At 38.3% G+C, this 16,823-nt stretch overlaps 1 pseudogene; it reads left to right on the forward strand.

Annotated features, from left to right (window-relative positions):
• Positions 1 to 6,848: 6,848 nt before the first annotated feature.
• On the forward strand, positions 6,849 to 9,387 carry LOC103106517 (cyclin-G2-like; annotated as a pseudogene).
• Positions 9,388 to 16,823: the final 7,436 nt, after the last annotated feature.

Below are 16,823 nucleotides of genomic sequence, written 5' to 3' on the forward strand. Positions count from 1 at the left end.
TGCTCCTGCTAGTGTTTCTAGTACAATGTGAAATAGTAGAGGTGATAATGGGCATCCTTGTTTCACTCCTGATCTTATTGGGAATGCATCTAGTTTATCCCCATTGCAGATGATATTAGCTGTTGGTTTTAGATATATACTGTTTATTATTTTTAGAAACGATCCTTCTATTCCTATGCTTTCTAGTGTTTCTAATAGGAATGGATGTTGTATTTTATCAAAGGCTTTTTCTGCGTCTATTGAGATAATCATGTGGTTCTTGTTGGCTTGCTTGTTGATGTGGTCAATTATGTGGATGGTTTTCCTAATATTGAACCAGCCCTGCATCCCTGGTATAAATCCTACTTGATCATGGTGGATGACCCTTCTGATCACTTGCTGGAGTCTTTTTGCTAGTATCCTATTTAAGATTTTTGCATTTATATTCATTATGGAGATTGGTCTATAATTTTCTTTCTCTGTTTTTGACCTGCCTGGTTTTGGAATCAGTACCATGTTTGTGTCATAAAAGGAGTTTGGTAGAACTCCCTCTTTGTTTATTATGTCAAATAGTTTGTATAGTATTGGGATTAACTGTTCTCTGAATGTTTGATAGAATTCACTGGTGAATCCGTTGGGCCCTGGGGATTTTTTCTTAGGGAGTACTTTGATGGCCTGTTGAATTTCATTTTCTGATATGGGATTATTTAGGAATTCTATTTCTTCTTCTGATAGTCTAGGCAGTTTGTATTTTTGTATATATTCATCCATATCACCTAAATTGGTGTATTTATTGCCATATAATTGGGCAAAGTAATTTTTAATGATTGCCTTAATTTCCTCTTCTTTGGAGGTGATGTCCCCCTTTTCATCTTTGATGCTGTTAATTTGCTTTTCTTTTTTCCTTTTTTTAACTAGATTGACCAGTACTTTGTCTGTTTTGTTTGTTTTTTCAAAGTACCAGCTTCTTGTCTTGTTTATTAAATCAATAGTTCTATTACTTTTGATTTTATTAATTTATCCCTTAATTTTTAGGATTTCTAGTTTGGTTTTCTGCTAGGGGTTTTTAATTTGATTGCTTTTGAGTTTTTTTATTTGCATTTCCAATTCCTTGATCTCTGTCCTCCCTAATTTGTTAATATATGCACTCAGGGATATGAATTTTCCTCTAAGTACTGCCTTGGCTGCATCCCATAAGATTTGAAAGGATGTCTCGCCGTTGTTGTTTTCCTCAACAAAATTATTGTTTCTATGATTTCTTCTCTAACTATCCAATTTTGGAGTATCATATTATTTAATTTCCAATTAATTTTTGATTTGGCTCTCCATGAACCCTTACCGATCAATATTTTTATTGCCTTGTGATCTGAAAAGGCTGCATTTATTATTTCTGCTTTTCTGCATTTGAGTGCCATGTTTCTGTGACCTAGTGTATGATCTATTTTTGTGAATGTGCCATGTGGTGCTGAAAAGAAGGTGTATTCCTTTTTTGTCCCTATTCATTTTTCTCCATATGTCTATTAACTCTAATTTTTCTAAGATTTCATTCACTTCTTTTATCTCTTTCTTATTTATTTTTTGATTTGATTCATCTAAATTTGATAATGGTTGGTTCAAGTCTCCCACTAATATGGTTTTACTGTCTATTTCTTCCTTCAATTCTCCTAGTTTCTCCATTAGAAATTTGGGTGCTATATTATTTGGTGCATACATGTTGATTAGTGATATTTCCTCATTATCTTAAGTCCCTTTTAACAAAATATAATTACCTTCCCTATCACTTTTTGTAGCAGTCCAGCCCATAGGCATTATGGGGAGACAAGGATTGTGAGTGAGCACATGGCCATCCTGTGCATGGCAATAAATTTTATTGCCAGCGTGGCTGAAGTTTAGGCGCGAAACCTTGCTTTCCTTTGTCTCACTCTCCCGGGGATAATAACCCCACCTTCACCTTGTCATAAGTTGCATTATCCAATGGGAATACCCCAGGTAACTCATCCATATGCATTGAGGTATCATATAACTGTTCAATATGTATTGAGCTGCCAAGATTATAAATAAACGAGCCACAGCCAGCCCGCCCACTTGGAGGACATCCACAGGCTTGCAAAGGAGCATCTTCTCCCCTGTCTCTCTCCTCTCTATCTTTCTCACTAAGGCCTGATCCTTAGGCCAGGCCTGCCTTACTTCCTCTCTCTCTCTCCTAATGCTACCTAGCATTTTCTACTTCCTTTAGTTTCTGATCTCTTTTCCATCTGAGCTAGCATTATCCTCTGACCAGTGTAGTGTTAAATTGAGATCATTGGGTGGGTCAGCCTGGATAGTAACACCCAGTGGTCAGAGCAGCTGTGGCTCTTACAAATAATAATTGTCTACTGACTCAATTATTTACATCTCTAAAGTCGGCTCGTTCACGCCCTTCGCGGGATCTAAAACTTCTACTCTATCTCTATCTTCTCACCTTGCAGCCTCTCGCGGGCCGGGAGGCAGCACTTTTGATCAGGTCTATTTTTGCTTTGGCTTTATCAGATATCATGATTGCCACTCCTGCCATCTTTCTGTCAGTTGAGGCCCAGAAGGTCTTACTCCATCCTTTAATTCTGACTTTCTGGGTGTCTATCCGCCTCATGTGTGTTTCTTGAAGACCATATATGGTAGGGTTTTGGATTCTAATCCATTCTGCTATTCGTCTATGTTTTATGGGTGAGTTCATCCCATTCACGTTCAAAGTTATGATTGTGACTTGTGGACTCCCTGGCATTTTGATATCCTTCCCTAATTCTAACTTTTCTTCTTCCGCTCTACCTTTTAATCCAGTGATTTACTTTAAATCAGTCCCCCTTGTCCCCTCCCTTAATATGTTTCCCTTTTCTAGTCCCTCCCTTTTTGTTCCCTCCCCCTCTCCCCTCTTCTTCCCTCCCTTTTTTGTGTTCCCTCCTCCCTCCCCCCCTTGGTTTTCCCTTCTCCCTACCCTTGTTGGGTAAGATAGAATTCAAGATCCCAATGGATCTGGATGTTCTTCCCTCTCAGAGTTGATTTCCCTGAGAGTAAGGTTTAAGTAAAAACTCTCTTCCTCTCCTTCTTATAGGAGTTTTCTTCCCCTCTCCTTCCCGTGTAAATCTTTGTGTGAAAAAGATTATTCTATTTGGTCTTTCTTTTCCCCCTATTTACACATTATGTTTTCCCCACATGTTAATATACATAGATTGATATAAATGTAGTCCTTATAGAAGAGAGTTTGAGTAAAAGAAAAAGATAACATTTTTTTCCTTTTCCCTTTTCTTCATATTTACCTTTTCAGGCATTCCATGCTCTTTGTTTTTCGATATCGAACTTTCCACAGAGCTCTGGTCTTTTCTTTGCAAAAACTTGGAAGTCTTCTATTTTGTTGAATGTCCATACTTTCCCTTGGAAGTATATAGTCAGTTTGGATGGATAGCTGATTCTTGGTTAAAGGCCCAGCTCTCTTGCCTTTCTGAAAATCATGTTCCATGCCTTACGATCATTCAGAGTGGAACTTGCAAGGTCTTATGTGACCCTGATTGGCATTCCTTTATATCTAAATTGTCTTTTTTCTGGCTTCTTGTAAGATTTTTTCTTTTGCTTGAAAGCTTTGGAATTTGGCAATTACATTCCTGGGAGTTGTCTTTTGGGGATTTAGTGTAGAGGGTGTTCTGTGAACTCTTTCAGTGTCTGTATTGTCCTCTTGTTCTAGGATCTCTGGGCAATTTTCTTTGATTATATCTTGTATTACGATGTCGAGTTGGCTGTTTATTTCTGGCTTTTCTGGTAGTCCAATTATTCTTAAATTGTCTCTTCTTCTATTTTCCAAGTCTATGACCTTTTTGGTGAGATATTTTATGTTCTCTTCTAATTTCTTGGTCTTTTGGCTTTGCTTTATTAATTCTTGCTCTTCTTTTAGTTGTCTAATTCTGACCTTTAAAGCCTGGTTTTCCTTTTCAGTTTGGTCAAACCGGTTTTGTAGATGGGTGAATTTCTTTTGCATTATTTCCCACTTTTCCTCCCAGAAGGCTTCCATCTTTTTGATCATTTCCGATTCAAATTCTTCATGGGATTGTAGAGTTTCCATTTCCTTTTGGGAGGTTTTGGAGCATTTGCTTGTGTTTCCTCTTCTATCTCCTCTGTATTTTGTATTTTTGCTCCATAAAATGTGTCCAAAGTCTCCCCCTTCTTCTTGTTTTTCTTGGAGTTTTGAGGCTTTTGTGCTTCTGTGCTGTTTGCCATCTCTATCTGAGTGGGGAGGTCTAGCTTTTCTTATCTGTCTGGTTTTCAGAGGCTTTAGCCCTAGGCAAATTGTCCGTTCTATGCAGTTGTTGTTCTGTCTTCCCGGGGAAGCCAGGAATTGCTGGTGTTTTGGTGTTACTGCCCTCCTCAGTTCCCTCCTGATGCTTCTCCGTTGCCTTACTTCCACACTCTGAGGCTGGCTTGGTACTCTCTGCGAGGTGTTTCTATGCCTTTGCTGGCCAGAAGACCCTGCACTCTGAGGGGGGAGGAGGGGGGGGCATGGCTTCCCGGAGCTCCGAGGGCTCCTGATAGGATTAACTTCCACTGGGTTGAACTGAGTATGCCCTGAGGCAGGGACCTTCCATGAGACTCGGATGGAAGGATTCAGCCAGGGGGCTATAGGCTCCCCCGTCTCTCTCTGTTTCCCTGCTTTCTGTGCTGGGTGCCCCCGAGACTGAGTCAGGTTGTTTTCAGGAAGCGGCCTTCAGAATAGCCGGCCCTGAGGCTCTGAGGTTTCCTCTGCTGCCTCGGACTTAGTGCTCTGGGTTGGGAGGGATGGGTCCTGGGACCTTCCTTCTGCCTACCCCTTAGATCCGAGTGATCTCAGGTTCTGAATTTTGGGGGGCTGTACCTTTTGATCCAGGTCCAGGTCCAGGAGGAAGAGGGTTCCGGTCTATTCTGTTGTTTGTTTTGAATTTTGGTGCCTTAGGAGCATATAGTTTGAGATCGGTAAGGAAGGGTTTCTGGAGGTCTGAATTTTAGCTTTCTTTAAGCCGCCATCTTGACCGGAAGTCTCCATTTGGCTATTCTTTTATTAATGTGTTGTTTTCTTTATTAATTTTTTGTGCCTCCTTTACCAAGCTGTTGCATCTTTTTTCATAACTTTCTTATATCACTTTAATTTCTTTTCCAATTTTTATTCCACCTCTACTGTTTGATTTTTAAAAAATCCTTTCTGAGCTCTTCCAGGAATTCTTTTTGGGCCCAAGACCAATTCACATTTTTTCTTTGAGACTTTGGATGTAGGAATTACGATTTTGTTGTCTTTTTCTGAGTTTTTGTTTTGGTTTCTGTCACCATATTAACTTTATATAGCTATTCATTTGTTTGTTTTGTTTTATTTTGCTCATTTTCCTACCCTATTTCTTGACTTTTAACTTTTTGTTGTAGTTGGACTCTGCTTCTTGATTAGAGGGGGCAACTCTCAGCTTTTTAATGCTATTGTTTTCAGAAATAGTTCTGAGAATCAGTAAGTTTTCAATTCTTCTAAATGATGTGATCTAAGGAGAGGTGTGTTTACTACTCTTTGGGCCTGTACTCTGGCCTGTGAGTGACCACAATCGCTCTTTTCCGATTTAGAACTGTGACCAGGGTCCCTTTTTCCTCTTGGCCACAAGGTTTGGTGTGTTACTGCTCCTCCTTACCCTGGAACTGTCCCACAGATATGAGCAATACAACAGAGTATTGTATCCACTGCCAGCAAGAGGACTCAATAATCTCCTTCTGCCCTTAGTATCTATGGGCTCAGAGCTCTAGATTTCATTGCTGCCAATTCAGTTGTCCCCAACACCAGCTACTGACTGGCATGTGCCTTGCTAGGGAAGCCTCTTGAAGTTAATTCTATTTTTGATACAGTTTTCAGAGATTTATTTACTTGGATCAAATAGTTAGACAAGCCAATGCTTTCACCATTTCCATTCTGGCCTTTCACTTCTAAAATCACAGTATACAAAAACCTAAGCTTTCTTTGATTTCATTAGCCTAAGAATGAAAGCTTTTGGTATTTCTGCTTCTAGAAGTCTATTCTATCATATTTTTAATTTAACATTTTGGAGACAGATTGGTCAAGTCTGATGCCCATTATTTGCTATTAATTGTTCCTTCTTAGAAAGGACATCAAGTAGACCACTAAAGTTTGACTTAATAAAGTGAACTACTGAGGTAGTTTCTAAAGTAGAATATACTACTAAAAATCCTAGAATTCAATCTGTGATAATTTGGTATTAAGGATAATAGATGGAGGCCTTTAAAGTTGTTCGTAATCTAGATTTGGAATACAAGAACACAACTCAACAAATCTTCATCATTTGTAAAAAATCCAAGTCTGAACAAGATGGATCCCACATCATTAATTAATGTCATTACCATTGTTTAATCATGATATAATATGCAATTTACATCATGTAAATGCTGAACACTTTTGTACTGCATATGGGCAAAAACATTTAGTTTTATGTTCTAAAGAGATATTTGTGCAACCTTGACTTTTCCATTCAATAAATGGTACAAGTACCAAAAAAAAGTTTCAATCTTCTTATGTTTTAATTCTCTCTATGTTCTCTGTAATCCAATGACACTGGCCTTCTATGTTCCTCACACACAACTCTCTCTCCAGATTCTGAGCATTTTCACTGACTGTCCTCATGCCTGGAATACTCTCTCCTCTTTTTCACCTCCCAGCTTTCCTGGTTTTCTATAAGTCTCTGCTAAAATACATCCTTCTGCCACGGCGGCTGCGGCGGGGGTGGTGACTGCCTAGGTGGGAGGGAGGCTGGCTGGCAGTAGGTCGGCGGGGTTTGGGGGTGGGGGGGTGGAGGGGGCGGCGGGGGCGGCGGGGGCGGCGAAGTACTTCTGCGATGAGGCCGGCATTGTAAGGGCGGCGGCGGCAGCGGCGGCGGCGGCGGCGGCAACGCTGGGCGGCGAGTGGATGAGGGCCGAGGGGGGTCACTGACCCGCAGAAGGAGCAGCTGGGAGTGAAGGCCCGTTCTCTTCCCCGAGCTCTCCTGGCTGGGGCGCCAAGGGGACGGGAACGGGATCCCCAGCGCGATGAAGGATTTGGGAGTTGAGGAGTTAGCGGGTCGGGAGGGGGGCCCCTCTCTTCCGACTGTTGAACCTCTACTTGGAGCAGGAGCAGAGATTTCAACCCCGGGAGAAGGGGCTCTCAGCCTGATTGAAGCCGCCTCCGAGAATGATAACAGTGTCCGAGATTGAGAAATGTTAAGGTGGAAGATTTTAGGAGTTTAGCCAACTTTTTTGGATCTCGAACTGAAACATTTGTCCTGGCTGTCAACATTTTGGATCGATCCTTGGCTCTTATGAAGGTGAAGCCTAAACATTTGTCTTGCATTGGAGTCTGTTTGTTTTCTTCTGGCGTCAGAATTAGTCAGTGCAAATGTACTGCTTCTGAAATAAAACGGATGGAAAAAATTATTTCTGAAAAGTTGCACTATGAATTAGAAGCTACTACTGCCTTAAACTTTTTGCACTTAAACCACACTATCATACTTCGTCATACTTCAGAAAGGAAAGAAGTATCGAGTCTTGATAATGCCTTGATGGAGGCTCAGCTGAAAGCTTGCAATTGCCGACTGATTTTTTCAAAAGCAAAACCGTCTGTATTAGCCTTCTTAATCTGGAAGTGAAAACTTTGAAATCTATTGAATTATTGGAAATTCGTCTTCTTGTTCTAAAACATTCCAGGATTAATGATGCTGATTTCTCTTACTGGACAGAGTTAGTTTCAAAATGCCTACCAGAGTATTCTCCTGAGTGTTGCAAACCAGACCATAAAAAGCTTGTGTGGATCGTTTCAAGATCTTCACAAAATCTTCACAACAGCTATTACAGTGTCCCTGTATTGCCTACGATTCCAGAAGGTGGCTGTTTTGAGGAGAGTCAGAGTGAGGACGCTTGTGAAGATTATGAGTTGTGGAGAAGAATGTCAGAGTAGCTCCCCTCCCAGAGATCAAGAATGCATCTTCGTTTTTGATTTCAAGGTGGCACAAGCCCTGCGCTTCCAATCTTAGAAATCTAGTTGTACAAAGTACAAGTTTGCAGTCTGCCGGTTTCTAAGCAATAAATAGGGGATAATCTTCCCCTCCCCTTTATCTTTCAGGAAGGAGTTGCATGGACTGGATCTACCTACTTTGTTTATTATTCAGATCAGATCTGGCCTATTTTCATTTTTAATTCTAAGCCATTAAATGGGTTTATGCTTCTTAGACAAGTAGTGAAAATACTTAGGGTGGTACTTTTCTGCCCTTCTGAATAGAATTGATTTTTTAACTGGAGAAGGGGACAATTCAGTAAAACCTTCAACTTACTACTTTTCAGAGGGTTTTGTGTGTTTTTTTTGTTGTTGTTTTTAAGTTGCAATCTAAATATTTTTGGGTCTTTTACAACTTCATGTAAATTCTTCAGGTATTGTCATTTAAACCTATTGGGAGTGTGCCTTCATGATGGAGGATACATTCAAATTTGTCAGGATATGCTTTTAAAACATTGAATGTAATATCCAATACAGACCCAGTAAAACTTTAAAATGTAGTAGTCTTGCTCTTGTGCATTTTAATATTTAGTGTCTTAGTTGAAGTTGTCAGACTAGCTACAGAAATAATTGGCAAGCAAAGCTTGACCAGTATTTGCATTCTTTTTAAGCCTTAAGTATTTTGATCCTTTATTTTATTTTAGTGTTTGATAAACTGTAATCAAAACTAGTTTTGCATGTATATGTATAAAAGCTATTTGTGCTGAATAAGATTATTACATAGAAGTGGATAAATGTGGAATTGATAATGTTGATGTGAAAACAGACATCTAGTTTTGTTGCATTAAAAAAAATCACATGTTGGTATGATTACATTATACTCTTTGGAAATACAGGAAGTAAATAGAATGTAATTCACATTTCAAGAATAATGGTATTAGAATATGTGGAAATAAGGTGGAAATACGAAGTAAAAAGATGTTTGTAGTAGTATATGTAAGTAAATTTCTTTGCTATGGCGCAGATGTAAGAATGATGATGTATGAACTTTGTACACTTTGTGTTTTGTACAAAGAAATGTATTTTTAAAAGTTTATAAAATGTATATATAAATGTAAATCTTAAAAAATATACATAAAAAGCACTGTATTTTTTATATGGTGTAATTGTAGAATTTCATGTAGATATAATTTATTGTGTATTCTGTATCATAAAAATTGTATATTGATTATTTGCTTTGTTTCTTTTCTACTTCAGGCAGCATCTGACTGATGTTTTTCCAAAGTAGAGTTAGACATAATCTGACAGATTACTACTCAGAATAAAGGAAAAGTTAATGAAGCAAAAAAACAAACAAACAAACAAACAAATAAATAAAATACAGCCTTCTGCTATAAGTCTTTGATAGTTCTCCTTAATCTTAGTACCTTTCCTTTGAGACTACCCCTAATTTATCCTGTATATATCTTGTTGGGATATGATTGTTTGCATGTTGTCTCCTTGTTAGTGTATGAGTGCCTTGAGAGCAGGGATTATATTTTGTCTTTCTTTTTATCCCCAACATTCTGTACAGTGTCTGGCACATAGTTGGCACATAATTAGTTGACTACTTTTTATTTGAAGGTGATCTAAGGTCTTATGATCTGTGCAAACAATGATAGGGTATTATACGGTGGGGGACTACAGCTCCTTAAGACAGTACTTTCATTTCTCAGATTTGCTTTTGACTTCAAGCATCACCTCTCAGGCTGTATAATTCTTTCCCTAATTAGTTAGCTTATGGGAGAAGTATACACAGAACCAAGATGTATGCCTTATCATAAGATAGCCCCAGTGGCAATAGGGTCTTCATGAAGAATTATTTCTGCTGAGTTGGGCAAAGCAAGATAGGCACTAAAATGAACTGGTGCTTGATACTCATTAAATTCACTTCCTTTTTCTGGTACCAGCCAGAAAATCTTGGGATATTTCACATATCAGTGAGAGTTACTGCAAGGGTCAAGAATCTGAAGATAAAGAGTTCAAGTTAGCCTCCACCTTGAATAGATTTCTCCAGACCAATTCCTTACTAGCCTACTAAATTCCATAGGAACTTTATATACTCCTGATATAGAATTCTAGGTTTACCTTGTGCCCCCAAATTATAGAAGTGCTTCAGGTCAAACTATAAGCAGGAAAATTTCTTTGTTCCTTTACATTCTTGTCAAGACTGTGAATCTTGAAATTTCTCAGAAGTGTGAATCTTAAAAATTCTCAGACTCTACCTTAGAACATTTGGTTAGGACCATTCCCCAGTTTAAAACAATGAAGGCAGGAGAACATTGTACACAGAGACTAATACACTGTGGTATAATTGAATGTAATGGACGTCTCCATTAATGGCGGTGTAATGTCCCTGCACAATTTGCAGGGATCCAGGAGAAAAAAACACCATTCATAAGCAAAGGATAAACTATGGGAGTGGAAACACCGAGGAAAAGCAACTGCCAGAATACAGCGGTTGAGGGGACATGACAGAGGAGAGACTCTAAATGAACATTCTAATGCAAATATTATCAACAAAGCAATGGGTTCAAATCAAGAAAACATGTAATGCCCAGTGGATTTACGCATCGGCTATGGGGGTCGGGGGGAGGAAAAGAAAATGATCTATGTTTTTAACGAATAATGCTTGGAAATGATCAAATAAAATATATTTTTTAAAAAAATGAAGGGACTTTGGTCAGGAATGTAGGTGGGAACTCTAACATTACTCCACCCATACTTAGGCATACTTTAGGGGAAGATAAAGTTGTAAACTTCTGATTGAACAATGAAAAGTCCCCAACCCATACCTAAAGTGAAGCAAGAACCCTTAAGCTAGGTCTATTTTTAGATCTAATACAAAGGGATGTTAAGTACCTATGAAGATCAAATTAATCAGGCAACTTGCAAAGGACAAGACACATCTACTCAGATGTGAATTACTCAAAAGTTTTAGTCTACTTAGGTATGAATTAAGAATGGTCAGTCCTTTGGAAAACAACTACTGTGATTGGTAGACGTAGAAATTTAGGGGAGGTGACATAGGAGAAAATTTTCTTTAAAAGGAAGGGGTTTAGGCCTCTGAGGAGCTCAGCTTTGGTAGCTGAGTTGGAGCTCGGATTAGTTGGAGTAGCTGGATCTCTGAACACTAGAGTTTTGCTTGGAAAGATTTTGTGGTGAGTGATTAAAGACTGACTTAGTTTCTCTCTTAAGGCTCAAACCTAGGCCATGTTGGCCTAGGCCCTTCATACTATATTTCTCTTATTCTCTCTCTTTTTTCTTAATTCCTTCATTTGTATTAATTAAAATCTCCATAAAAACCCAGCTGACTTAGGTATTTCATATTTTGGGAAATTTCCCATGGCGATCACTTTATTTTTAATATAAAATCAAGACGCTAAAAATTATCTTTACAGTTTTGGCAATTCACAGTCTTGAAACCATATTTTCACGGTCACAATTTAAGGCAACCACTCTTTTGTCTGTAACAGTTTATGGCAGACTGTAAAGATTAAAATTAGGGAATATGGGGAGCCTGAGGCAGGTAGAAATTAGTTTCTCTCTGCATGGAGTATTATATTTTTTAGAGGTTTATTAAGGATTAAGGATTAAAGAAAATACAGGATAAGGAAAACGTGCCTAGGCCAGAGGCCTAGATAAGACCTCACCTACATTATGGAAAGAGCCACATCTGCTCCAAAACAGAAGTCCAAAAGAAGCGCCCAAAAACCTTTGCCACCAGCTTAAATCCTTCCTCGATCTTGGCCCACCTCAGAATTCCTGTGAGATTACAAAGCATTTTGGGGAAGTGGAGCAAAGGTTTGTGGGGATTGTAGTCCTGTATTCGAGTCTATTTTTTACAAGACCATGTAGGCTATGACAAAAAACCCTCAAAAATTTCTGTGAAATCTCTTTCCTTTCTTTATTACTTGCTCTATCAGTCAGTTTTTTTAAACATTGCTAACTCGGCTTCAAAACACAGCTGCAAGAGTGGGTGAGTAAAAAACATTTTGATTTCTCCTTAAATTAAATAGAACACAGCTGTTTTAAATCTTAGCAACAGGGCCCTAAGGTCCTGGCTAGGAGAGCTGTTTCTAAATAGTCTTTCCTTTAGGGAACAACTGCCTAAATTAGGATTAAGGGAAACCTGGGAAAAGTTTTGGCCTTGTCCTGCTTCCCACATATTTACTTTAGAAATATGTGGATACAGCCAGTTCACAACGTACTTAACAACTGGCTATTCATCTCCATGACCAACCTTGTAAAATTCGCATTCATTGCCTCTCTGAAATTTCTCATACCATGGGGCTTATGACAAAGTATAATCGACACGCTACTCCCCCTTGGGATTTTGAGTGTTATAGCAGTAATATTGTATTTCCTTACGAAACCCACTGCTCAGTCAAACCAACCGAGTGTTCCTTCTACTACTCAACAAAATGCAGAAATAAATACTCTGCTTGAACTTATAGAGGAAAGTCGGGGGAGATCGTAGCTTTTATGAGAAACATTAAAAGAGAGTTAAGAACATTATCAGAATCTCTGTCCCACCCTGCTCTGGACACCAACCCTCCTAACTATCCCACCCCTCCTCCTGCCCCCTCAGCCTCAGAAAACCCTACGTCTAATCAACCCACTCCTCCCCTTGCCCATGCTTCCCATCCTACCACCTCCACTCTAAGTTCTCACCCCACCTCTATAAGGTCTGGGTACCCAGACAGGGCAGGAAAGAAGAGAAGGCAAGAAAAAAGGACATCCCCATTGGCAGTTATTGCCCTTTAGATGACATCTAAGGATTTTTCCAGCTTTAAAACTAAGCCATGAGCTCAGCATCCAGCATTCCTGGGACAAGGGTTGGTGAGGAAAGAAGAGCTTATATTTAGTCAGAGTACTATACAGAGTTTGGAGGAATACCATGCCACAATCCACTCCAGTGAAGCCTTAAATAGATGAACCATCAGACAATATGTGAGTAGTGATTATTCTGGGGATGGAAATGGGAGAAAGGATCATATTTTCCTTTTATCTACAATGGCAGGAAACTAGTCCATTTGTGGCCTCTTCCTGGATGAACCTTCTTGTCAGGGGAAGAGGATTGGGTCAAACCTAACTCCTGTTGCATATCTTTTAACATGCTTTTGGGGAGTGATAAATATTCCAGCCTCCACCTGAGCACCCACCCAACATATCACTCTATTGCTAGGTATACCAAAGATTCATACATTCAGTAGGAAAAAGCATATAATTAAAAAACAAAGCAGCATAAATAATAGGAAAGTGAATTAAGGAGGAAACATCCTTAACACATGTATACAAAGTGATGTAAATTTTTCACTTCTCAAGGAATTATAATGTATTTCTAACTCTCCAACAAAGAGGTAGAACACAGTTGCTTTGCAATCCCAAACCGAGGGTTTGTATATGCTATGATCTGCTGCTTGACATCTTTCTATTGGGAGATGACTAAAGAATGACAACAGTGTGCATCTCAGTTCTGTATTCAACCTAATGTTCTAGATATGAAATTCAGAATACATTTTTTTTAAACCCTTACCTTCCATTTTGGAGTCAATACTGTGTACTGGCTCCAAGGCAGAAGAGTGGTAAGGGCTAGGCAATGGGGGGTAAGTGACTTGCCCAGGGTCACACAGCTGGGAAGTGTCTGAGGCCACATTTGAACCTAGGACCTCCTGTCTCTAGCTCTCAATCCACTGAGCTACCCAGCTGCCCCCTAGAATACGTTTTAATAATGGTCAGGGTCATCATTTTTCCAGCGGTAGCATACATACTCATCACTTTTATGACCCCTTAACTCCTGTTTACACTGTACAACACCAGTGACTATGCTGCCCTATCCTAAACCCTGCACCTTGCAAAATCTCTTCACCCTGAGTTTTTTCTGGCAATATCACTATGCAGCAGGATCATTTATAATCTTTTAAGAAGTACACTTAAGGGAATCTTCCCTAGTGGCTTCTCACTTCTGAACATTGTATGAAATGGAGTCTATAGACATATCCTCTATATTCACTGTTGGGCAATAGGTACCCTATAGGCAATATAGTAGAACTTTCATCAAAACTAAAGGACTTGGAGGATAAAAGGGAGCCGGTCACAACCAAATATGTCATTTCATATTGACTTAGGGTCAGGAAAGAGTTGGCATATTTTATCATAGTCCTTTGCCTTTGCTGGAGGTAGAGTTAGAAATAGGTTGGTTGGTAATCTTGCTTGACTTTAAGGGTAGTGCCAAAAGTCTTCTTAAGTTCCTAAAGGAACTTTTACAAATTATCTATTTTTTCTGTGAGATTCCTTTTCCTTGTAGGCAGTCTGCCCTTCTCACTAGGATTCTAGAGACTGGGTTGACTTAGATCATAACTAATCCAGGGAAACTAAGAAATTCAAAGGATATTTAGTTCAACCTATACCTAAACATGAATGTTTCTTGCCATATCATCCTGCTCCTGGCTGAAGATCTCTAGTTAGAGGGAGCCTATAATTTTTCTTAGGTGACCCACTCCACTTTTAGAGATCTCTGGATCAAAGGTTTTTTTTCCCACTGTAGGACTAAGTTTGCTTCTTTCCAATTTCTACTATTGTTTCTAGATCTTCCATCTGGAACCAAGCAGAACAACTATGATTCCTGACATGATATGACAGCCCTACAAATACATGAAGACAGATAATATGTCTCTGCTTAAACATTATTAGGCTTTCCTACATATTTCCCACATTGGGCATGTTCTCTAATTCTCTCATCACCCTGGCCACCAGCTGGATATGCTACAGTTTTCTTTTTTTTTTTAAACCCTCACCTTCTGTCTTGGAATAATTACTGCGTATTGGTTCCAAGGCAGAAGAGTGGTAAGAGCTAGGCAATGGGGGGTAAGTGACTTGCCCAGGGTCACACAGCTGGGAAGTATCTGAGGCCACATTTGAACCTAGGACCTCCTGTTTCTAGGCCTGGCTCTACATCTATGAGCTACCCAGCTGCCCCCTGTAGTTTTGTACATGATGAGCAGAACTGACCACAGAATTCCATAAATGGTCTAATCAGGGTAGAGTATAGAAGAACTATTTCCTTTCTCATTCTAATCAGTAACACTATTCAACACAATGTAGAATAGCACTATAATTTTCATAGGAACTATTGTTATATAGCCATGACTTCCTCATCCATTATTTGTGAAATTGATTTTGTGAACCTGCCTAGAACTTTATATTTATCCATAATAAATTTCATTTTATTTTATGTGGACCATCATTCTAGCCTTTCCAGGTCTTTTTTGGATTCTATATATGCCTACAAATTTATTCTATTTTCAAATTTGGCAGACATGCCAACCTATATCTTAATTTGTATCAGAGATAAATGTTGAACAGAAGAGGATCAAAGATAGCAACCTCTTATAGAGACCATCTTCTCAATTTACATTGATTCATTAATTAATATTCTTTGGATCCGTTCATTCAACCAGTTTGAAATTTATCTGATTGAAATTCCTGGTCTTTAAAACTGGAAAGCAATCAGGTAGAAATTAGTCTTAGACCAATAACTTATACAATGTATGTATATATGTGTTTCATATTTACATTTTATTTTTTGCTTCTAGGTTAAAATTTGATTTATGCTTCATATCTTTCATGAGTTACCTAAACATTATAGAGATATATGCAGAAGTATTCACATCATTTTATTGTATGTACCTTTAGTGACCCAGAGATATCCAAAACAGCTGACTCTAAAAAAGAAATAATACTCTCATGATGTAAAACATATTCTGCATTAAAAAGAAGTTAATGTCATACTATGTTCTTCAGTTTCAGATTAGTCTGAATGTTTTAGTACTAATAAAGTTGTATTCTAAAAAGTTGTTTTAATAAAATTTTTCTATAAGGGAATGTTTTTGCTTTACTTATGCAAATGCCAAATAACAGTTTCATAATACTAAATCATTTTCCACACTAAGTTGGCATAACTGTATACATGAGAATGACTAAAACTATTGGCCTTTATATTGATGTCAAATAGGACAGAAAAATCATCTGTGACTGGTGGAGTTTTTTTTTATTCTGAATTGGAAAAATGAGCCTTACTGCAAATAAAATTAAACCAACTTGACAAAAATTTCCCCAAAACATTCCAGAGTTTTAGAGTTCAAGATAATCCAGGTGGTTTTTCACTTGATTCACTCTGCTATAGACTTCTTTCTTGATCAGTATGAATTGTAGACTTGGTTTCAGAAAAAAGTAGTTCACATCTTCAAATACTTTGGTATTTGTGTTATCCTGTTTCACTTCACACAAATAAGAATCAATAGATTCTTTTGTGCTATACACACACACACATACACACACACCATAATTATATAATTTTGTTTAAGAGTTGGCACTTCCAATTTGTTTTTTTTTTAACTGCAGTAACAATCTGTTATTTGGAAAAGCCTGAATGCTATGGATATCTTGATAAGTCATTAACAAATCTTTTATTTTCTTTGTCATCTGTTAGTTCAAACAATTGCTTGAGCAACATCCCCAATTAACTCATCAAAAGCTGTTTCCATTGCTATTAAATCAGTAAGTTCATCCTTTATCTTCTTCTGAGATACCTTTGTTCCATTATCACCAAGATCAGATGTGATTCATTGAATATGATTTTTAGATCTTTTTTGAATGAAAATAGTTCCATCTAATACTACTCCCAATGAAGATTGTAAGTTCCTTGAGGGGAGGGACTGTCTATTACTTTTTGTATTATCAGTGTAAATGTTTATTGATTGTCTGTTGCAACTTCATTTAAGTTAAGAAT

The sequence above is a fragment of the Monodelphis domestica genome, chromosome 1, assembly GCF_027887165.1.
Source record: "Monodelphis domestica isolate mMonDom1 chromosome 1, mMonDom1.pri, whole genome shotgun sequence".
In the NCBI taxonomy this organism is placed as follows: Eukaryota; Metazoa; Chordata; class Mammalia; order Didelphimorphia; family Didelphidae; genus Monodelphis; species Monodelphis domestica.